This window comes from Schistocerca americana, chromosome 8, assembly GCF_021461395.2.
Source record: "Schistocerca americana isolate TAMUIC-IGC-003095 chromosome 8, iqSchAmer2.1, whole genome shotgun sequence".
NCBI lineage: Eukaryota > Metazoa > Arthropoda > Insecta > Orthoptera > Acrididae > Schistocerca > Schistocerca americana.
The window spans coordinates 47961341-47985606 of record NC_060126.1 but is presented as its reverse complement, the minus strand read 5'-3'; positions in this window follow the sequence as shown (position 1 = coordinate 47985606).

Sequence of the window (24266 nt, the reverse complement as noted above, 5' to 3'; positions counted from 1 at the left end):
CTCATTTTCCGACCGACTTTCCGTCGTTGCTAACGGCGTTGTCGTATTATTTTTGTGGTGTTTACTACTTTTGTATTTGGTTGTTTTTGTTTCTGAATCTGATGTACTACTGTCATTGTATTATACTGCGTATATCTTGTGAGTTAGATAATTGGTTGTCCACGTGTTTCAGATAACTAAAGTTGTTGTTTACAAATACTCTGAATGATAACGAGAAGCAGGGCTAGACAAGTAGGCTGTGAGCGGGAAAATAAAGCATACGTCATGGAGGAAGAGCGCAATGAAACGGTTGAGGCACAGTTTGAACGTAGGGAGGCGTTGCTGTTGAACAGAATTAGCAACAGCGAGGTCGCACAACAAGGAAATCAAGGAGACGGAAGCGATACGTCTTTTCTTGAGGGGACAGACAATGTCAGATCGCGTGTGGCAGAAGATGTGAGCGTGGCTTTTTCATTTGGTGCCCGCTGCGTGGATCTTTTACTTCATTAACCGGAATCGTCTTTCATCGCGAAATCAGTGCCGTGTCTACAAGATCGGGACTCGAACCCGGGATCTCCGGCTTCACAAAGGCAGGTGGGTGAGCTACTGGGCCATAAGGAACTATCTCGGGCGCCTCACTGCCACATTCTCAGCGAGCGCCACTTATCAAAAGTGCCTATCCGTCACACTCCGGTTCGCAGCTCTTTTCCCGCAGGAGCTAGGACGCATTTGTGCATCCTCACTGAAGAAGGTCGATCCATTGCCAGCTAGGTGTATCAATTATATGAATTCCGACATGTTCGAAAAAGCAGACACCGCGCATTCATATAACTCTTAGTAACGTTCCGCCGCTTCGGACACCGACAACCACCTAACGAAAAAGTAAAGAACTTTCCTAGTTCAGGACAGTAATTTTAAAAAACAGCTGCACTCTGAGCAAATCTTCTTTTCTCTCCATATACACTGAAGAGCTACAAAACTGGCACACCTACCTAATATCGTGTAGGGCCGCCGCGAACACGCAGAAGTGCCGCGACACGACGTGGCATGGACTCGACTATCGTCTGAAGTAGTGCTGAAAGCAACTGACACCACGATGAACTAGAATTAATTTATGAAAACCATGAAATTGACACCTGACGACGAGCTTTCATGTCTCGAGAGAGCAACAGCGCCTTGAGAATGCGGCAGGCTGGCTAAGCGGCAGCAGCAGCTCATGGGCCGAGCGGAAAGAACGCTCGCTGCTCACTCTCACCGGCAGCATCGAGCGCGCCTCCACAGCTTTTCGTCAGTGTTGCTTGTGTCGCCGTGTGTGTGACATCGTGTCTGGCCCGTGTGTCTGTTCGTAGCGGCATAGTCCGCCCATAACGTCGGCCAAGGGTTCCAAGTGTGCTCCGAGAAAAGGGGCAGTCAGCTCTAGTTTCCACAAATCCACGCGTTCCGCCAAGCCCGTATCTTCGCAGATTCATGACTGGCTCGTCGATACCACTCATGGAACATCTAATCAACTACATACTGCCGATTTTTATTTTGCTAACTATGTTCTTTTCGTTAAGTTTTAGGATACGCTGTAAGTGTATAGGTTCTCTTGCACCATGCTTGTCAATTTTTTTTTTAAGTATCATGATGGTCCAAAGTACGGCCCTTCTTGCTGACGCGAAACTGGATTGTACACCGGAGCGCCAAAGAAACTGGTAGAGACATGTGTATTCAAACACACAGGTGTGTAAACAGACACAATACGGCGCTGCACTCGGCAACGCCTTTATAAGACAACAAGTGTCTCGCGCAGTTGTTATATCGGTTACTGCTGCTACAATGGCATGTTACCAACATTTAAGTGAATTTAACATGGTTGGCGCGCGAGCGAAGGGACACAGCATCTCTTAGATAGCGACGAAGTGCGGAATTTCCCATGGACGGTCGTCGTTGCCGAGCGGTTCTAGGCGCTTTAGTCCGGAACCGCGCTGCTGCTATGATCGCAGGTTCGAATCCTACCTCGGGCGTGGATCTGTATGATGTTCTTAGTTCGAGCAACATAATCAAGCACACCCCTGTTATCTATCCTAAGCAAGGAAAATGGCGAGAAAAAAGGACTTGTCTTCGTTATTTACCCAATTTCATATACGTAAGAAAAGGTGTTCACTATACTTTCAACTACATGGTTTCAACCACCTTTCAAGGTCCAGACCGCCACCTCTTCCTAGGAACCTAGTAAAGAAAGGTCATTTGGGCTTTCACTGCCGATCTAAGAAAATTATTGTAAACGAAGCTCACCATCACTAACTTAAGCCTCCAGGGCGCAACCACTTCCTAGGGGTTGCTGGTAAAAGGACTCAGCCCGCATCAGGCTGATGGAGGGAGGAAGGAGTGTATTTACGCTCCTGGAAATTGAAATAAGAACACCGTGAATTCATTGTCCCAGGAAGGGGAAACTTTATTGACACATTCCTGGGGTCAGATACGTCGCATGATCACACTGACAGAACCACAGGCACATAGACACAGGCAACAGAGCATGCACAATGTCGGCACTAGTACAGTGTATATCCACCTTTCGCAGAAATGCAGGCTGCTATTCTCCCATGGAGACGATCGTAGAGATGCTGGATGTAGTCCTGTGGAACGGCTTGCCATGCCATTTCCACCTGGCGCCTCAGTTGGACCAGCGTTCGTGATGGATGTGCAGGCCGCGTGAGACGACGCTTCATCCAGTCCCAAACATGTTCAATGGGGGACAGATCCGGAGATCTTGCTGGCCATTGTAGTTGACTTACACCTTCTAGAGCACGTTGGGTGGCACTTGATACATGCGGACGTGCATTGTTCTGTTGGAACAGCAAGTTCCCTTGCCGGTCTAGGAATGGTAGAACGATGGGTTCGATGACGGTTTGGATGTACCGTGCACTATTCAGTGTCCCCTCGACGATCACCAGTGGTGTACGGCCAGTGTAGGAGATCGCTCCCCACACCATGATGCCGGGTGTTGGCCCTGTGTGCCTCGGTCGTATGCAGTCCTGATTGTGGCGCTCACCTGCACGGCGCCAAACACGCATATGACCATCATTGGCACCAAGGCAGAAGCGACTCTCATCGCTGAAGACGACACGTCTCCATTCGTCCCTCCATTCACGCCTGTCGCGACACCACTGGAGGCGGGCTGCACGATGTTGGGGCGTGAGCGGAAGACGGCCTAACGGTGTGCGGGACCGTAGCCCAGCTTCATGGAGACGGTTGCGAATGGTCCTCGCCGATACCCCAGGAGCAACAGTGTCCCTAATTTGCTGGGAAGTGGCGGTGCGGTCCCCTACGGCACTGCGTAGGATCCTACGGTCTTGGCGTGCATCCGTGCGTCGCTGCGGTCCGGTCCCAGGTCGACGGACACGTGCACCTTCCGCCGACCACTGGCGACAACATCGATGTACTGTGGAGACCTCACGCCCCACGTGTTGAGCAATTCGGTGGTACGTCCACCCGGCCTCCCGCATGCCCACTATACGCCCTCGCTCAAAGTCCGTCAACTGCACATACGGTTCACGTCCACGCTGTCGCGGCATGCTACCAGTGTTAAAGACTGCGATGGAGCTCCGTATGCCACGGCAAACTGGCTGACACTGACGGCGGCGGTGCACAAATGCTGCGCAGCTAGCGCCATTCGACTGCCAACACCGCGGTTCCTGGTGTGTCCGCTGTGCCGTGCGTGTGATCATTGCTTGTACAGCCCTCTCGCAGTGTCCGGAGCAAGTATGGTGGGTCTGACACACCGGTGTCAATGTGTTCTTTTTTCCATTTCCAGGAGTGTATTTGGGAGCAATTTATTTAGTGATGGAGTATATGTATCACAGAACACACACACTGACATGCCCCACAGCATACAGACCTGCAAACTACTCCTACATGACTCACCTATAAGGATCTACACACACGCTTGCTAATTGTAAACCGTCAAAAATAAGGCATTGCGCAGCCTGCAGACATGCAAACTGTTCGTAAATATTGCAATACATTTACGTCCACATAGCCAAACAACTCGTAAATTGTCAAAATAATGATCTATCTAAAAGACTCTGCTTGCTAATGGTCAACTGTCGAAATCATACACCAGCCTTTACTTAAACAATTAGAGGCAGCACCACTACCCACTGAGTCCATAGCCCAACTGACTTAATTCCTATCGATGCCACTAGAGGACGCTGTAGTGACGTCAGGTCACGACGCAAGTACTGTAATCTAAGATGCGCCACCTAGTGGGTTCACCACAAGCTCCAGAGCCCAACTGGCTTAGTTCATATGGTCGCCACCAGAGAGTGTTACCGTGACGTCAGGTGATGATGCAAGTACGGTTATCCATGATGGTGTCAAACAGCGTGTTCTCCACGAGGTCTAGTACTCAGTACCACCAACAGAGGACGCTGGAGAAGGAAACGTCTTAAACCTCCTAATAACAAACAACCCTAAACTTATTCAACCTCTTAACGTAGAGTAAGGTATCACTGATCATAAGGTTGATACGACTACAGGCATTCCAAGGAATTTTAGAAAAGATAGGAAAATATTTTTGGTTAGCAAGAGTGACAGGATACAAATTCCAGAGTATCTGTCAGCAACAAATATTCCTAGATGAAGACGAAGATGTGGCCAACAAATGGAGAAAATTCAAAATCATCGGTCAATATGCCTTAGACAAGTTAGACAAGCGTGTTCCGAGCAAGGCGTTAAGGAATGGAGAAAATCCGCCGTGGTTGAACAGTCGTGTTAGAAAGCTGCTACGTAAACAAAGAGAGCTTAATCACAGATTAAAGAGAAGACAAAACCTAGCGAACAAATAAAAGCTGAACGAAGCAGAACATGGTGTAAGGAGAGCAATGAGAGAAGCGTTCAGTGACAATGAAAGTAAAATTTTATCAACCAGTGTGGGTAAAAACCTCAGAGGTTTTCCTCTTACGTAAAACAGTAAGGGGTTCTAAATCCTCCGTTCATTCAGTGGTACTAGTACGGAGGAGAAAATAACAGAGATGAGGCTGAAATACTGAACTCGGTTTTCAGAAATTGTCTCACCGCAGCAATCGTAATTCCGTCCCTCCTTTCACTTACTGTGCCTACGTCGAAATGGGAGATACTGAGATAATCGATCACGTAACACAAAAGCAACTAAGTGACTTAGCAGCGGAAAGGTCTGAGGACGAGATAAGATAACTAAAAAATTCTGCATAGATTATGCAAAAGAACTTGCTCCCCTTGCACTGGAGTAACGAAGGGTTCCTAGCGACTGGAAAAAAGCCCATGTATTACCGTTTTCGAGAAGGGCCGTAGGACAAATGCACAAAGTTTTGCACTTGTGTCGTTGACGTCAATTTTTTTGGGATTATGGAAAATGTTTTATTCTAAAGAATTATGACGCTTGCAGAACGAAAATCTCCTCTGTAAAAATAAACATGGATTCTTCAAACAGAGATCCTGCGAAACTAGGCTCGCTCTGTTCCTCCATGAGATCCATAGCGCTATAGACAAAGGCGCTCAGGTTGATGCCGAGTTCCTTGACATCAGGAAGGCATTTGACACCGTCCTGCACTGCCGTTTTCTGAAAAGAAGGCAAGCACATTTTTGACTGATATAAAACTCCCTTAAGTTAACAAAATCGACAGTTGTAACTATAATTTCCAGAGTACCCCAGGGAAGTGTGATAGGACCGCTACCATTTACAAAATGATGTATAAGAAAGCGTCGGAAGCTCTTTAAGCCTGTTCGCAGAAAATGTGGCTGTCTATAAGATAGTAGGAACGCCAGAAGACAGTATCGATCTGCAGAATAATCCACGCAGGATTTATGAATGGTACAGGCTCCGGCAGTTGGCCCTTAGCGTGAATAAATGTAACAAATTGTTGATACATATCAAAAGAAAATCAAGACTCTACAATTATACTGTTGATGACAAACAGGTGGAAACAGTATCTACCGCAAGATACACACATCAAAAAAAGTTTTGCATCACTCCGGTTCCCAGAACTCCGAAGATAAACGTTGGCTGTGGATATTGTATCACAGACACGGACTGTTCCGAGATGTCACTAAACCCACCCAAAAATGTACAGTCATTCCACCTGGAAGGAGGTACACGGCTCGTGTTTTCTGTAATTCAACCATGCCTAGACGGTCAATGCCGAGGTTCGATCGCGTTCGCATTGTTGCTTTGTTCCAGGGAGGGCTCTCAACAAGGGAAGTGTCCAGGCGTCTCGGAGTTAACAAAAGCGATGATCGGACATGGAGGAGATGCAGAGAGACAGGAACTGTCGATGACATGCGTCATTCAGGCCGGCAAAGGGCTACTACTGCAGTGGATGACCGCTACCTACGCATTATGGCTCGGAGGAAACCTGACAGCAAAGTCACCACATTCAATAATGCTTTTCGTGCAGCCACGGGATGTCGCGTTACGACTCAAACTGTGCGCAATGGGCTGCATGATGCCCAACTTCACTCCCGACGTCCATGGCGAGGTCCATTTTTGCAACCACGACACCATGCAGCGCGGTACGGATGGGCCCAACTACATACCGAATGGACCGCTCAAGATTGGCATTACGCTCTTTCTACCGATGAATGTCGCACATGCCTTCAACCAGACAGTCCTCGGAGACGTGTTTGGAGGCAACCCGGTCAGGCTGAACGCCTTAGACGCACTGTCCAGCGAGAGCAGCAAGCTGGAGTTTCCCTGCTGTTTTTGGGTGACGTTATTTGGGGCGAGTACGTCGCTGGTGGTCATGGAAGGCACCATAACGGCTGTACGATACGGCTCCGACTTCTAGTGCAACCATATCGGCAGCATATTGGCGAGGCATTCATCATGGACGACAATTCGCGACCCTATCGCGCACATTTTGTGAATGACTTCCTTCTGGATAACGACATCGCTCGACTAGAGTGGCCAGCATGTTCTCCAGACATGAACCCTATCGAACTTGCCTGGGATAATTGAAAAAGGTTGTTTATGGACGACGTAACCCACCAACCACTCTGAGAGACCTACGACGGATCGCCGTTGAGGAGTGGGACAATCTGGACCAACAGTGCCTTGATGAACTTGAGGATAATACGACGAATACAGGCGTGTATCAGTGCAACAGGACGTGCTACTGTGTATTAGAGGTAACGGTGTGTACAGAAATCTGGACCACCACCTCTGATGGTCTCGCTGTATGGTGGTACAACATGCAATATGTGGCTTTCATGAGCAATACAAAGGGCCGAAATGAAGTTTATGTTGATCTCTATTCCAATTTTCTTTACAAGTTCCTGAACCCTCGCAACCGCGGTGACGCAAAACTTTTCTTGATGTGTGTATCTGCGAGTAACTATTGTAGTGAACTGTTTTGGAATAACACCATCAAACAAACAAATGGCTCTGAGCACTATGGGACTTAACATCTATGGTCATCAGTCCCCTAGAACTTAGAACTACTTAAACCTAACTAACCTAAGGACAGCACACAACACCCAGCCATCACGAGGCCGAGAAACATCAAACAAACACAGTAGTAGGAAAAGCAGATGCCTGACAGAGGTCCACAACAAGATACTTACGGAAATGTTACTAATCCACGTAGGAAGTGACTTATAAGGACCTTGATCGACCGCTTCATGAATGCCGTTCATCATTATAGGATGCTTACTGATAGATCTGATAGAAGTGATAGAGAAGATAAAACGAAGTGCAGCGCAATTCCTCGCGGGGTCGTTTAGTCGGCGCGATGCTCAACTAACTCCAGAAGCAGACGTTATAAGAGAAGCGTTGCGCATCACGGAGAGTTTTTCACAAATCACTTACCTCACAAAAATCTTCGTTACTCGAACTACCGCAATACAGCAAGCGCCACTACTGCCAGCTAAATAAGAGATTCAAACTACTGAAGGCACTAACTACTGATAGGCATAGTTAGAAAATGAAAGATTTTGATAGAGAACAAACAATGTATTTACCTTAATAGTGTTCAAGAGTCATAATATATATAGCAGTTCAAACGTCGCCTTTGAACAATTATACATGACTGTGCTTAAACTGATACACAATATTTTTAGCGCAACGCAATCTGACTTTCAATAATCCCTACAAAAGAGTGGTCCTGACTAACATTAACCTATACCTTTCACAAATCACTTACCTCACAAAAATCTTCGTTACTCGAACTACTGCAATACAGCTAGCGCCACTACTGCCAGCTAAATAAAAGATTCTAACTACGGAAGGCACTAACTACTGATAGGGATAGTTAGCAAATGAAAGATTTTAATAGAGAACAAACAATGTATTTACCTTAATATCATCAAAAGTCATAATATATATAGCAGTTCATGACATCCAGTCTTACAAATTTCAAAACTCCGCCATTTATCTCCCCACATCCACCACTGCTGGCGGCTCACCTCCAACTGCGCAACGCTACGCGCTGTTAACATCCAGCTGCCCAACACTACAATAGCCAACAACAACGCAAACCAACCACAGACTGCACACAGCACAGCCAGTGTTTTTCATACAGAGCGCTACGTGGCGTTACCAATAAAAAAGCCTAAACAGCATACTTACACAAGACACTTACGGAAATGTTACTCATCCACGAAGGAAGTGACTTATAAGGACCTTGATCGACCGCTTCATGAATGCCGTTCATCAGTATAGGATGCTTACTGATAGATCTGATAGAAGTGATAGAGAAGATAAAACGAAGTGCAGCGCAATTCCTCGCGGGGTCGTTTAGTCGGCGCGATGCTCAACTAACTGCAGAAGCAGACGTTATAAGAGAAGCGTTGCGCATCACGGAGAGTTGTTTCCAGGAAGCGTAAGACATCATATTACTTCCTCCCAGACACATTTCGCGAAATGAACACTACGAGAAAAGTCGAGAAGTTAGAGCCAATACAGAAGATTACTTACAATCACTCTTCCCTCGCCATTCGCGAGTGGAACATGTTAGGGGGGACCAGTTCGTGACATCAGTCGCATCTCCACTACGACCATTAGGTGGCTGGCAGAGTGTGATGTAAAGTAGATGCAGGTATCGTATGCCGAAAGACTTTTCACGGACTCAGTGTGGCGCACCGAAGTGTCAAGGTAGTTTTTTGACATTGACACCCACATTTACATGGATACTCTGCAAATCACACTTTAGTGCCTGGCAGAGGGCTCGTCCAATCACCTTCACAATTATTCCACTCTGGAAGAGCGCAGAGAAAAAACGAACACCTATATCTTTCCGAGCGAGCTGTAACTCTCCTTATTTTATTGTGATGATCATTTCTCCCTGTGTAGGTCGGCGACAACAAAATATTTTAGCATTCGGAGAAGAAAAATGATGATTGAAATTTCGTGAGAAGCTCCCGCCGCAACGAATGTTCAAATGATGCCCATCCCAATTCATGTATCATATCCGTGACACTCACTCTCCTATTTCGCGGTAATACAAAATATGCTGCCCTTCTTTGGACTTTCTCGATGTACTCCGTTAACCATATCTGGTAAGGATCCCAGACCCCGTAGTAGTACTCCAAAGAGGACGGACAAACGTACTGTACGCAGTCTCGTCAGTAGAGCTGTTACATTTTCTAACTGCTCTGCCAATAAGGCGTAGTCTTTGGTTTGTCTTGCCCACAACATTTTCTATGTGTTCTTTCAAATTTAAACTGTTCGTTTTCCTTAGGTATTTAGTTGAGTTTACAGCCTTTAGATTGTACTAACTTATCGTGTAACCGAAGCTTAACGGATTTCTTTTAGCACTCAAGTGGATGACCTCGGATTTTTCAGTATTTAGGGTCAAGTGACACTTTTCGACCATTCAGATATCTTTTCTAACTCGTTTTACAATTTGTTTTGACCTTCTGATGAGTCTACTAGATGATAAACGACTGCATCATCTCCAAAGAATCTAAGACGGATGCTCAGATTGTCTCCTAAATCGTTTATATAGACAAAGAACAGCAGATGGCTATAACACTACCTTGGGGAACGCCATAAATCACATCTGTTTTACTCGACGACTTTCCGTCAATTACTACGAACCTATCTGACAGGAAATCACCCAATCCAGTCACCCTCCTGGGACGATATTCCATAAGCACGCAATGTCATTACAAGCTGCTTGCGTGGTGCAGTGTCAAATGCCTTTTTGAAACATCCCCTTAGAAAAATTAATGAATTTCAGTGCTGGTAAACCCCTTACGTTATTTGATTTTCAAACAGCTGAGCAGAACTGAACGTACTCAGACATTTCTCTCTTTACTTATTCTGATCAGTACAAAACTGACACACAATATTTTTAGCGCAACGCAATCTGATTTTCAATAATGCCTATAAAACTGTGGTGTCACCGCCAGACACCACACTTGCTAGGTGGTAGCTTTCAATCGGCCGCGTTCCATTAGTACATGTCGGACCCGCGTGTCGCCACTGTGTGATCGCAGACCGAGCGCCACCACAAGGCAGGTCTCGAGATACGAACTAGCACTCGTCCCAGTTGTACGGACGACGTAGCTAGCGACTACACGGACGAAGCATCGCTCATTTGCCGAGCAGATAGTTAGAATAGCCTCCAGCTAAGTCCATGGCTACGACCTAGCAAGGCGCCAATAGTAACATTGCATGTATCTAAAGAGTCTCACTTGTATCGCCACAATCTCCAGATGTACCAAAAAGGATGGATTAAAGTTAAGTATTCCAGAAGCTACGTACTTTTCTTTATAGCATTCATAACGTATACTGTTTCAGACCTCACGCACCCTGCTTTAGCTCAGCGCGTGCCTTTCGGCTTCCTCTCATTGTGTCTAGGCTATCTTGTCTAGACACAACAATTTTTGGCGACGAGTCAACGGAAAAGGTCTTGTTCTTTCTAATTGCTTACATTTACTTGTATCATGGCTTCGCCAGATGTACTGTCCGAGTTTTATCGCTTGCAGAATCAGCAGACGCAGGCGTTATTGGATGCCCTTGGACAACTCGTCCAGGGTCAACGTGCACTGCAAAACGATGCGGCAGCCGCCGCTTCACCGCTACCGCAGCCACAACTAGCAGTTGCACCGCCTTTTAGGCCCTATGAACCAGCTAAGGAAACATTGACGGAGTGGTCACGCCAGTTTGGATTTCATCTCGCCGCCTACAGAATTCAAGGTAACGAGCGGCAGCCTTTTTTATTGTCGTGTGTAGGGGTGCAAACGTACTGTGTGATAGTGAAATTATTTCCCCGACGCAACGTAGCAACTCCGTCCTACGAAGAAATTTTGTCGGCGTTAGATGCTTATTTCAAAGAAACAGTCAATGTAGTTGCAAGGAGGTATACTTTCTTTCGTACGAAACGTACGGCCGGTCAGACTAATAGGGAGTGGGTTTCAACATTGCAAGGCCTTACAAGGGATTGTGCTTTTGAGTGTGCATGTGGACTCCCTTATTCAGATACTATGGTACGTGATGCAATTACACAGAACGTTTCTGATGTTCGCATACGGGAACAGATTTTGAAACTAGTTAATCCCTCCCTTCAGCAAGTGATAGACATATTGGATAGACAAGACACGCTTGACTTTGCACAGGAATCATTTGCAACTTCGCCAGCCGTGTGTAACATTAACCGGCCCGCCGGGCGCGCTGCACAGAATGGTCGGCTGCCCTCGCGCACGTCTGCGCAGCTGCCGCCATGCTTTAAACCAGGTGTGCCGCGACAGCACACAAATGCAGTGAAATCATGCCCGCGGTGTGCTACTAGACATTCGCATGAAAATTGCCCGTCACGCCAAGCTATTTGCCTTTTCTGTAATAAGAAAGGAAATGTTCAAAGTGTTTGCCAGAAAAAGCTCAGATCAGACACTCTTAATCATTCCAGGCCCTTTGCTTCGCGCCGGAATCGAACCAAGAATACTCAGGCTCGTGAACCTTCGCCCATGGACATTCATGTAGTTAATTCCACTTCATCCAGTGCCACTGTCTCTAACAGTGACTGTGTTCGTCCCACAAATACTGTGCGTCGGCGTCGCCGGAAATCGCGTCAAGTCGCAAGCGCTTCTGTACCAGTGTCCGTTCAAATTGCACGCGAAAGTCGCTCTTCTCGTCAGCAGGACAATAAACTTTTTGTAGATTTGGACTTTAATGGCAAGGTCATGCCGTTCCAGCTCGATACCGGAGCTGCAGTTTCATTGCTCAATCATGACACGTACAAACAACTGGGCAAACCTCCGTTGCGTCCCGCAAATGTTCAGTTAAATAATTATTCAGGTCAGAATATCCCTGTGTTAGGACAGTGCACTCTTCTTGCAACATACAAGGGACAAACAAAACTTGTGTCATTTTACATTCTTCGTTCTTCTACTGCAGTGAACTTGTTTCGTTTAGATTTATTTCAGTTGTTTAACATGTCTATAGTAAATCAGGTCCTATCAGTGAATCAGACTGTGCCTTCAGACAGTGTTTCTCGTCTGTGTGAAGAATTTGCCGACAGTTTTGCACCGGGCTTAGGTTGCGCTCAGAACTATGAAGCACATTTGGAACTGAAAGTCAACGCGCAACCGAAATTTTTCAGAGCGCGCAATGTTCCTCACGCATTGCGTGATGAGGTCGCAAGAACATTAAACGATTTAGAATCACAAGGTGTCATTGAACGTGTGCAAGCTTCTCTCTGTGCCTCACCCTTAGTAATTTTGCCAAAACCTTCCGGAAAACTGAGACTTTGTGTGGACTTCAAGGCAACAGTGAATCCACAACTAGTGATTGCAACTTTTCCCTTACCCCGCCCGGAAGATCTTTTTGATAAACTGTGCCCGGGTAAATACTTTTCGAAGTTGGACCTTGCAGATGCGTACTTGCAAATCCCAGTGGACGCCGAATCCCAGCGCGTCTTGGTGGTTAACACACATCATGGTTTGTACCGATTCAAAAGACTGCCATTCGGGTGTGCATCCGCCCCTGCATTGTTTCAGCAATATTTACAAACTGTTTGTGCGTCGGTCCCTACTGCTGCGAACTATCTGGACGATATTGTGATCTCCGGAAAGACAGCAGACGAGCATTTAGCACACCCACGAACATTACTTCAGGTATTGCGACAAAATGGTTTTCGGTTGCGGAAGGACAAATGTGTGTTTTTTGCTCGTGACTTACCATACCTGGGACATGTAATCAATGCCCAAGGCATACATCCGAGTCCAGAGCACCTCCGTGCCATACAAGACTTGCGTTCGCCGCAGAATTTGAAGCAGCTACAGAGTGTGTTGGGTAAAATTAACTATTATCATCGCTTTCTGCGCAATGCCTCTTCCATTTCAGCTCCGCTTCATAGCTTACGCCGTAAGGGTGTTCCGTTCGTCTGGACGACGGAATGCGAACGCGCCTTTCGCCAGTTGAAATCGGCGTTGCTTTCTAATACTTGCCTTACGCCATTCGATCCCCAGAAACCCCGTTTGTTGATGGTAGATGCATCGGATCTCGGGATCGGTGCTGTGCTTGCGCACAAAGATGGGTCGCATGATCGCCCTATTGCCTTTGCGTCCAAATTGCTCTCGTCTGCGCAAAGAATTATTCACAGATAGAGAAAGAAGCTTTGGCTCTCGTGTTTGGTGTTACTAAGTTCCATGATTTCTTGTATGGTCGTCACTTTACCATCATCACCGACCACAAACCTTTGACATCGCTTTTTCATCCGAACAAGCCTGTACCTCCGCGTACAGCGCAGAAATTCATTCGCTGGTCTATTTTCCTCTCGCAGTATCGCTACGATATCTTGTATCAGTCCACTGCTAAGCACGGAAACGCCGATGCGTTGTCCCGTTTGCCTGTTGCTGAGGATAGAGCATTCGATTCTTCCGAACTTGCTTGCACGTTCATTGATTCAGAAACCGATGACGTGGTCGAATCGTTTCCGATTGATTTTCGTCGTGTAGCTACAGCCACAGCTGCTGATCCGGTCCTTGCTACCGTTTTGCGTTTTGTTGCTACGCAATGGCCTTCGTCAAAGTCTCCTATCGAGGATCCGTTGGTTCGCCGATTTTTTGCTCATAAGGAGAGACTTTTTATTCGACGTGGTGTTTTGTTGTTGCGTTCTGATAATGATCAGTCCAGAGTCGTGGTCCCACGTTCGTTACAGTCCTCTGTTTTACGGCTTCTTCACCAAGGACATTGGGGTATAGTGCGAACGAAACAACTTGCTCGTCAGCACTGTACTTGGTTCGGAATCGATGCTGCGATTACGAATATGTGTTCTTCTTGCATGGCGTGTGCCGAACAACAATCCGCACCGCCGCGGAAGTCTTTGCATGGCCAAAAGCCACTTCCCCTTGGCAACGCTTGCACATCGATTTTGCTGGTCCATTCTGGAATGCTCGATGGTTGGTTCTGGTACATGCCTTCAGTAATTTTCCTTTCGTTGTCCGGATGTCTTCCACGACATCAACTGCCAAAATCCAAGCGTTGTCTGCTATCTTTTGCATTGAAGGTCTTCCGCAGACTATTGTTTCCGACAATGGCCCACAATTCATGTCTGCAGAATTTCAGTCTTTCTGCAAGGCCAATGGTATTCAACATCTGACATCCGCGCCGTTTTCGCCTCAGTCAAACGGTGTCGCTGAACGATTGGTCCGGACTTTCAAGTCACAGATGTTGAAGTTGAAAGAGTCGCATTCTCGGGAGGACGCGTTGTTGCTCTTTTTGTCATCGTATCGCTCTCAGCCCCGATATGGTCGCTCGCCGGCTGAGTTGCTCCATGGTCGTCCTCATCGAACCTTGATGTCTTTGCTGCACCCGCCGCATCAGGTTCCTGTGCAGCGGCAGACTTCTGCTTTTGCTCCAGGCGACGTTGTATTCTATCGCAACTATCGAGGTTCACAGCGTTGGCTCGCAGGGCGCATTCTTCGCTGCCTCGGCCGCGCGATGTATTTGGTTTTGGGGGCCTCTGGTGAGGTGCGTCGGCATCTCAATCAGCTGCGCCTCTGTCGTCGCACGGGTTCTGCCGCTCCCCGTCTGCTTTCAGCGACGGTGCCGTCCGGTCAGCGCCCTGGGGACCCATCTACTGGCTCGCCTCATTCCCAGGTGTTACCGACGATGCCTTCCATTTTGCCCCTTGGCGACGCGCCGCGGCCGCCTCCGCCGCCGCCGCCGCCTGTCCTCCAGCCGGCGCCGCCCGCAGTGGACGCTTCGCTGCAGCCGCCCAGCGCCTCCCTGGGTCACGCGCCGCCGATCGCTTCCCGTGACCAGCTGTCCTCCGCCATGGAACTCTTGCCCGCTCCGGACCACACGGCGTCTTTGCGCGTCGGGTACCCCGACGCAATGAAGGTCGACCCTTCGGCCCCTCCTGTCTCTTTACGGGCGCATACACCGCATGTTGACGTGCACCCTGGACTAGGTTTTCAGGCGTTTCCTAGCTCCCCTCGGACCGAATGGCCGGATGCGGGTGGCACAGCCTCGCCTGTTGTTAGGCTCCCCACCTCATCGCATACGTCAACATGGGGTCCTCCCCACGGCGGGCGGAAGCCTTATAACACGACCGTTCGCCGATTTGCGGGGGAGGAATGTGGTGTCACCGCCAGACACCACACTTGCTAGGTGGTAGCTTTAAATCGGCCGCGGTCCATTAGTACATGTCGGACCCGCGTGTCGCTACTGTGTGATCGCAGACCGAGCGCCACCACAAGGCAGGTCTCGAGATACGGACTAGCACTCGTCCCAGTTGTACGGACGACGTAGCTAGCGGCTACACGGACGAAGCATCGCTCCTTGGCCGAGCAAATAGTTAGAATAGCCTTCAGCTAAGTCCATGGCTACGACCTAGCAAGGCGCCAATAGTAACATTGCATGTATCTAAAGAGTCTCACTTGTATCGCCACAATCTCCAGATGTACCAAAAAGGATGGATTAAAGTTAAGTATTCCAGAAGCTACGTACTTTTCTTTACAGCATTCATAACGTATCCTGTGTCAGACCTCACGCACCCTGCTTCAGCTCAGCGCGTGCCTTTCGGCTTCCTCTCATTGTGTCTAGGCTGTCTTGTCTAGACACAACAAAAAGAATGGACCTGACTAACAATAACCTATACTTTTCATGAATCACTTACCTCACAAAAATCTTCATTACTCGAACTACTGCAATACAGAGAGCGCCAATACTGCCAGCTACATAAAAGATTCTAACTGCCGAAGGTACTAACTACTGATAGGCATAGTTAGCAAATGAAAGATTTTGATAGAGAACAAACAATGTATTTACCTTAATAGTGTTCAAAAGTCATTATATATATATATATATATATATATATATATATATATATATATATATATATATATATATATAGATATCAGTTCATGACATCCAGTATTACAAATTTACTCTTTCTGATGGACACACGTCCAGATCGTCCGCTCTCAAAATTCCACTATCTCTCTCCCCACATCCACCACTGCCGGCGTCTCACCTCCAGCTGCGCAACGCTACGCGCTGTTCACATCCAACTGCCCAACAGTGCAATAGCAATTATTCCAACAATGCAAATCATCCACAGACTGCACACAGCACAGTCAGTGATTTTCATACAGAGCGCTACGTGGCGTTACCAACATAAAAACCTAAGCAGCTTACTTACAATTTGAAAGCCCTTGCCAATAGCACTCAACACTGCATGTGTGTGCAAAGATCTAGTTGTGTTTTGTAGGTATAGTTGTACCAGTGTGATTGTACCACATGACTGAAAATATTTTTTTTTTTTAATTAGCAGACTAGCAGGTCATTGTCCCGCCGATTTTTTAAATCACCAGTCCTTAAGTCACGGTTTTCTGCGAATTGGATCTGGTAACTCTAAATGGGGGAGTGAGTTGTAGTGTCACTTCAGAGTTGGAGCGTCACTCGTCTTGCAGACGATTCCCCTCGATGTATTCAGTAACAGGTTGCGGTTTCTCTGACCGCTGCACTTCATACGCTTCACCACGCCGGAGGACGCAGCTCGGTAACGCGGATTTGCAGGACGGTGGGAGCCGGCTAACACCTGGGGCGCAGCCCGCTGTGTTATTCACGGCGCGCCGATCCCTCCGTGCAGTCTCGGGTGTGCCGCTCCTGCACCCAGGCAGGCAACGTTCCCGCGCTAAATTTTTCCGGGCAGGCGCTGCAGTTTCCGGGTCAGCGGTCGGCGGGCTGTGATCGCGGGGCCTTGCAAATGAGGCGCGCCCTGTGAATACAAATTGCAGATTGCCGCGCGCGGAACGGCGTCGCCCCGGACCGAGCCACAACGCAACCACAGCCGAGAGCCGGCGGGGATTGCGCGCGCCGCCGTTGCTGTTGACACGGCGCGGCTGACGTATCTGTGGGAACAGCGCGACCCGCGAAATTACACACCACCCGTTCAGATTGCCGCTTCTGAATCTGGTATGACCTAATTACGCCACACACGTCGTACATCCTGTCCTCTCGTTTATACACACAAGAAAACTGCGCGCAGCTACTACAGAAAATACTCAGACTCCGGAATCTAGAAAATATCTGCGATGTACCGTTAATTATTTGCAGCTGTCCTGGATTACGCCGTCTATGATGTGGAACAACACAAACAAAAATTTCGGACTGAAAATAAGTAAAAACCACCGACAGACAAGGAACAGCCGCAAATATATTTCTAAAGGCAGTTAAAGTTGAATCTGTTTCATATTTCAAGTACCTAGGAACCATGATCTCGAAAGACAACACCATTAAGCTGGAAATACTAAGCAGGACGTATAAAGCATCCAATTTTTACAGTCAAATCAGAAATCTTCTGTGGGATGATAAAATTCCACGAAAAGCAAAAGCGACCGTGCATCACACCTATTTTGCACCAATCCCAAAATATGGTTTAGAAACATGTAGCCTACTAAACAAAGACGTCATCAGCATTCAGGCAACAGAAATGAGATTCATTAGAACTACATACGAATCAAACAACTAGAAAGCACAAATTCAGGAACAAGGTCAACAGAGAAGTAGCTGATATTGAGGTTACTGCTACTAGTGTCGTAAAGAAAAGCAGACTTGAATAGTATGGACACATAAAGGTATTTCAACCTGAACCTCATAGTAATAAGACCACGTGGAAGACCAAGAAAGGTGAAAGAGAAAGGACACAAATGGGAGCTGCCCTGGAACAGAGGGGCTACCAAGGCATAACGAGATGACGAGCACTTCTACACCACACCCAGAAAACTGGAGTTGGGAAATAATGATGATGATGATATGGTGTCAGTAAGTTTTCTGTTTAGGTGTATGGCAACATGCTGACCATTTACATCATTTACGAGTATTAGGTGCTCAAAAATTCAACGCACATACCGACAGATATGATGACCAGAGCCACCAGTGCATTCCAGTAAGTAACTAGTTGTCAGGAATGCAGCTTTATTGAATAAAGAGTATTCGGGAGGACACTGAATGCTATTGAGAATAAAACAATGTGAAATGTATTGCTGTCATTTACTGTTATATTAAGTCATATACATATACGAAAAAGTGTGTGTGTGTGTTTGTGTGTTTGTGTGTGTGTGTGTGTGTGTGTGTGTGTGTGTGTGTGTGTGTGTGTGTGTTTGTGTGTTCCACATTTCTTCCTAAACTACTCTATCAATTTGAACACAATTTGGTAGACATGCTGCCTATTGTCTGGCAAGAACTACTGCAGGGCTAAGAATAACTTAGCTCCTATAGTAGCTGGGGTGGGGTGAGAAAGTTGATAACCCCGACATCTAGGCTGTCCTGAATGACGGGCATGTTGTGTGGATGTCATTGGAAGACATTAATGGGGCTAAATGTGTGGATAATCACAGCTGAGCAGAGAGACAGGTGGAGAAGGACATGGATAGTGTCAGGAGAAGGATGAGGTTTGCAGATAAAATGGGAGAACGATATGAATGGTGGGGAAGGAAAAGGTGTAGAGATGTGGGGAGCAGCAGGTGGTCAGGGAGATGAGGTAAGAGGAAATTTAAAGAGAGAGAGAGGAGGTGGAGATAGACAGGGAGTGAGGCAAGGAGGAAATGTGAGCAATGTGTTATGCATATGGGCATAGTCACGTGTGAAACGCTAGTGCTACAATAAATTTTCGATATGAGCATCATTAACGTGTAGAGCCACTATCAATGTGGCACGGCACCCCATGCTCGATGGAAAAAGGGTTCCGTGTTCTGTATGTGTATGGCCACCGAGAGAAATCTTGCAAGTAATTGTTCCACTGACTTCACACCGATAAATACACTTAGATTTTCATGTGATCCTAGTGAAAGAAGGATAACAGGGCGTAGTCTCGCAGTTCTTGCCATGTGTAGCTCTCCGTGTTATGAACTCCGACCATCAAGCAGGCACTACAGTGCCACATGCAGTTTACTGCTTCAGTACGGACATCAGGACATCATTACACGTTATACATTTAAAAAAATGTGTGTGAAATCTTACGGGACTTAACTGCTAAGGTCATCAGTCCCTAAGCTTACACAATACTGAACCTAAATTATCCTAAGGACAAACACACACACCCATGCCCGAGGGAGGACTCGAACCTCCTCCGGGATCAGTCACACAGTCCATGACTGCAGTGCCCTAGATCGCTCGGCTAGTTATACCTCAAATCAATACTTCGGTAACGAGTGTAAACGACGACAGTCAGCCAAACCATTGCTCGTAAATGGAGAAGACATTGAGGCCGATGCCTTCATGCCACATTCACTGCCCAGTTCACTGGCTGAGGTGCATGACAGCCACTCGATGCGTCAGCTGAACATGAACACTGTATGGTAACGAAACACACCAGAACATTTTTCTTGGTCTTCTCCATTATCTTTGGAGGAAAACTTTGTTTGTGAACCTGCAATTGATAAGGTATTTTTTGGAAATTAAAGTTTTATATCTGTAGTTTTCTGTTTTATTTTATGCATACAAATTACATTCTTAGTGAATGGTTTTGGGATTGCAGCCCCATCCTCTAATTCATAGTCTTGTAAACAGCGGAGCTATCGAAGTGGGACCTAGCTTCATCACTGACCAATGATTATTTTAAAAAGATGCTGAATCAGTAATGTAAAATTCATCATCATCATCAGGGATTAGGCCCTTCAGTCTGTTATAGCTTCACTCCATCTTAACCGTGGTCGTCTTGCTTCTCTTCGGCCTATATATATATATATATATATATATATATATATATATATATATATATATAGCCGGCCGCGGTTGCCGTGTGGTTCTAGGCGCTGCAGTCCGGAACCGCGGGACTGCTACGGTCGCAGGTTCGAATCCAGCCTCGGGCATGGATGTGTGTGATGTCCTTAGGTTAGTTAGGTTTAAGTAGTTCTAAGTTCTAGGGGACTCATGACCTAAGATGTTAAGTCCCATAGTGCTCAGAGCCATATATATACTTCCTTACTTATCGCGAATGGACCCAGAAGGATCACGCAAAGCTTTCTGACGTCGTTTCTTCCATACTTCTTTCATTCGTTCTCCATGTTTTCTTTTTCTTTCTTCTGTCCATTTTGTTCCTGGTCTCTTTAGTGCTTCCTTCTCCGACAATACAATCCACTTTTCCACCTTATTTCTAAAAGTTTTTCTATCTTTGACATTTTTAAGTTCAATATTTGCTTTTTGTAAATCTAATTTTACTTGGCTAATCCATGGTGTTGTTGATTTGACTTTTTCTATGTAAGTGAGAATTCTGTTGGTGAGTCGTGTGGGGGGAAGTCTAGTGACATGTCCATAAAATTTTAATCTTCGCCTTCTTATGTCTGCTGCCAGGTTTGATATAGTTTCTGTGTTTCTTCTTGATTGTATCCGGTATCCTTCTTCTGTTAATTTTGGACCTAAAATCTTTCTCATAATTTTGCGTTCTTCTTTTAGTATTTTTTGTAAATCACATTTTGTGTGGAGTGTGAGCGTTTCACTAGCATATAGTGCTGCTGGCTTAATTACTGCGCAGTAGTGTCTGATTTTTGTGTTCGAGGAGATGCATTTTTTATTGTATATTTCATGTGTCATACCATATGCTCTCTTCATTTTCTGTTGTCTGATCTTCTGTGCAACTTTCTCTCCTCCGGTTGGCTCCAAAATTTCACCTGGGTATTTAAAATGTTTTACTCTATTTATTTTTCCATATTTTTTGTTCAAACTGTGTATATGGAATTTCGTACAGAAAAATTCTGTCTTTTGAAACGAAATTTGTAAACCTACTTTATCCGCGCATTCCTTAAGGATCTCTATTTGTTTGGTGGCGATTTCTTCATCATCTGCAAGTATGGCCAAGTCGTCCGCGAATGCTAAACAAGATATCTCCGCGTTGTCTTTGGTTCTACCAAGATGGATTGGTTTCCAGTGTATATATATATATATATATACTCCTGGAAATTGAAATAAGAACACCGTGAATTCATTGTCCCAGGAAGGGGAAACTTTATTGACACATTCCTGGGGTCAGATACATCACATGATCACACTGACAGAACCACAGGTACATAGACACAGGCAACAGAGCATGCACAATGTCGGCACTAGTACAGTGTATATCCACCTTTCGCAGCAATGCAGGCTGCTATTCTCCCATGGAGACGATCTTAGAGATGCTGGATGTAGTCCTGTGGAACGGCTTGCCATGCCATTTCCACCTGGCGCCTCAGTTGGACCAGCGTTCGTGCTGGACGTGCAGACCGCGTGAGACGACGCTTCATCCAGTCCCAAACATGCTCAATGGGGGACAGATCCGGAGATCTTGCTGGCCAGGGTAGTTGACTTACACCTTCTAGAGCACGTTGGGTGGCACGGGATACATGCGGACGTGCATTGTCCTGTTGGAACAGCAAGTTCCCTTGCCGGTCTAGGAATGGTAGAACGATGGGTTCGATGACGGTTTGGACGTACCGTGCACTATTCAGTGTCCCCTCGACGATCACCAGTGGTGTACGGCCAGTGTAGGAGATCGCTCCCCACACCATGATGCCGGGTGTTGGCCCTGTGTGCCTCGGTCGTATGCAGTCCTGATTGTGGCGCTCACCTGCACGGCGCCAAACACGCATACGACCATCATTGGCACCAAGGCAGAAGCGACTCTCATCGCTGAAGACGACACGTCTCTATTCGTCCCTCCATTCACGCCTGTCGCGACACCACTGGAGGCGGGCTGCACGATGTTGGGGCGTGAGCGGAAGACGGCCTAACGGTGTGCGGGACCGTAGCCCAGCTTCATGGAGACGATTGCGAATGGTCCTCGCCGATACCCCAGGAGCAACGGTGTCCCTAATTTGCTGGGAAGTGGCGGTGCGGTCCCCTACGGCACTGCGTAGGATCCTACGGTCTTGGCGTGCATCCGTGCGTCACTGCGGTCCGGTCCCAGGTCGACGGGCACGTGCACCTTCCGCCGACCACTGGCGACAACATCGATGTACTGTGGAGACCTCACGCCCCACGTGTTGAGCAATTCGGCGGTACGTCCACCCGGCCTCCCGCATGCCCACTATACGCCCTCGCTCAAAGTCCGTCAACTGCACATACGGTTCACGTCCACGCTGTCGCGGCATGCTACCAGTGTTAAAGACTGCGATGGAGCTCCGTATGCCACGGCAAACTGGCTGACACTGACGGCGGCGGTGCACAAATGCTGCGCAGCTAGCGCCATTCGACGGCCAACACCGCGGTTCCTGGTGTGTCCGCTGTGCCGTGGGTGTGATCATTGCTTGTACAGCCCTCTCGCAGTGTCCGGAGCAAGTATGCTGGGTCTGACACACCGGTGTCAATGTGTTCTTTTTTCCATTTCCAGGAGTGTATATATATATATATATATATATATATATATATATATATATATATATATATAAAACAGGGCCATTTTGGCAGTCCCTTTGTTATCCACTCTTTCTAAATGCTCTTCCCATTTGCTTTTGTATTCGCACATTCTTTCCCGTATTGCGAATATTCCTAACTATTTTCGTACGCAAGGCTTATTTTATCACGGTTAGTGTGATCCAGTAATAAAGAAATTTAATTCCTGTGGCTTGTAATTAGCTATGGTCTTTCTGTTTTAATGTCCACGTGTCTTTACCATGTAGAATAACCAGCACAGCCATCATCTCGTTGATGTACACCTGTGTTTAGCCGCACGGGGTAGCCGCTTGGTCTTGGACGCCTTGTCACAGTTCGCACGGCTCCTCCCGCCGGAGGTTCGAGTCCTTCCTCGGGCATGTGTGTGTGTGTGTGTGTGTGTGTGTGTGTGTATGTGTGCGTGTGTGTGTGTGTGTGTGTGTGTGTGTGTGTGTGTGTGTGTGTGTGTGTGTGTATGTGTGTGTGTTGTCCTTAGCGTAAGTTGGTTAAAGATAGATTAAGTAGTGTGTAAGCCTAGGGACCGACGAACTCAGCAGTTTGGTCCCATAGAACTTACCACAAATTTCCAATTTTTCACCTGTGTTTTGGTCTGCGCTGCTTTCAGTGTTTTTGCAATAGCTCCACATATTGCCTGGTATCTTGGTATTTATTATTTATATACGTATCGTTATCGTATGAGATATCGCAGCCTACATAGTTAAAATGTTGAACCTGTCATAAAATTCTATCGTCGAAATCAATCTTTGTTCTTATTGCGTGTTTGTCTTGAATGCCACGGTTACTGGTTCTGAGGTAGAGTTTATAAAGTTATGTTCTTTATAAATGTTACGTAATAAATAAGTAGCTCTTTGAAGATTATCTACAGTGCTTTGCATAATCACTCAGTCTGCAGTGTAAGCCAGCTTATTTAAAGTGGTCCTTCATAACTTAATTCCAGATGGTACCTGTTTCTTCCATTTGTGTAGGAGACTGTCGGCATAAGTCTTAAGGAGCGTTCGTGATAATACACACCCTTGTCTTACTGCCTGATTAATAACTAAATTTCCCCTGTTGTAATTAGAAGGAATAGGTGCCATTCTATGAAGTTTTTACACACATTATTATGCACTGAGGGCAGCCCCTTTCAGCCATTATATTCCATTGTTCCCGCCTTTCTACCTTATCGAAGACCTTCTTCAGATGTACAAAAGCCATATGCGTCGGCAAATTTCGTTCCCTTCTATTGCTTATTAGCTGTTTCTTCGCAAATACATTGTCAATGCTAGTTCACTCTTTTCGAAATCCATTTTGTTCGTCTAGTAAGAGTGAATCTGCTACTGACTTTATTTGGTTCCTTAACATTACAGTGCATAGCTGATAGTTTTATACGTTGATTTTAATATACTTATACGTCTGTAGTTTATATTTCTTTCCCTGTTCTTATTCACAGAAAAAAACATTTGCCCTTATCCTC